Source organism: Tupaia chinensis, unplaced genomic scaffold (assembly GCF_000334495.1).
Source record: "Tupaia chinensis unplaced genomic scaffold, TupChi_1.0 Scaffold148884_1, whole genome shotgun sequence".
Taxonomy (NCBI): Eukaryota; Metazoa; Chordata; class Mammalia; order Scandentia; family Tupaiidae; genus Tupaia; species Tupaia belangeri.
Window position 1 is genome coordinate 332,742 of NW_006208732.1, and position 1,230 is coordinate 333,971.

Below are 1,230 nucleotides of genomic sequence, written 5' to 3' on the forward strand. Positions count from 1 at the left end.
CGTGTGTGCTCACCAGACAGACAGAGAGAGACATAGAGACAGAAAGCGAGAAATCTCCCCGCAGGGGGGATGGTCACGCCGCAATCCCTTCTCCTCCATTCTCCTCTCGGGATCTTGGGCACGCACACACACGCGCCCGGCGTGAGTTTTAAGCCACCGGGTCCGGGATGCGAACCGCGGTCGACTACGTGGGAGTCCAGCGACATAGCCATTACGCTAACTGCTGGTTCCCTGTCCCACTCACTCTTGAAAGAAAGAAAGAAACCTAAAAACTCCAAAAGACCTACACTTACATGCTTAAATATTTTTTCAAAGTCTTAACCTGGATGCCTCAAAGGCACCCCTTAGTAACTGAACTGAGAAAAGAAAAAGCGACCTCCAGTATTCAGGGCCTGACCTGGTAGCATCAGCTACGGTTAGGGTTAGGGGTACGGTTTTTGTGAGTGTGAACAGGCTTGCTCACACTGAGTTTTTGCGAGTGTGAGCAGGCTTGACTTTCATAGCGGGACAGTTCTCCCATTCAGTATAAACAATTTCACAGAACTCCAGTATCAAGCAAGGCCTCTCAATGAGCTTACTAATCAGGCAAACAATACTCTTTTGCATTCAAGTCTAGGCACAGACAAAGCAAGAAAATTATCCAAATCATACAAAAAGACCAAACATCCCATATCCTCATGAATAGGAATCATTGTCATTTTTAAATTAACTCAGCTTTACTTCATTCTTCCTGCCTTCTAAATAAAAATGATGAACAGAATCACAGGATTGCCCTCTCTGACAAGCAGCATCCAGCTCTGAACGGATTTCTGCTTTTCTTGCACCATCTCCGAATTACCAAAACAAGCCCGAAGAGCGTATGATCCTTTCTCACATGCTCTTGTAGTCAAGCTACAAGAAGGAACCAAAATAATTCCATTATAAACGGGCTGCAATAAACTGACCTTTAAAGAAGGTTTGCTTCCTTTTTGCTGACTGACCTTGCTTTGCTGTTTAACTTGTAACAGAAGACCTATTCGTAGCTTTGCTGAGTTTTCACCAGACCTGGGCCTCACAGCCACGGCCAAGAACAGCTATGTCTAGGAAAACAAAGGTCAGGAACATGCTGGCCCTGAGGGCAAGGTGAGCACGATTGGATTGTGACTAGCAGCCGAAATGCCAGCAAACTCTCGCGAGGCTGGGAAAAATGATTGATTGCTATGCAGAAGAGCATGTAGCTCCACTTCTACT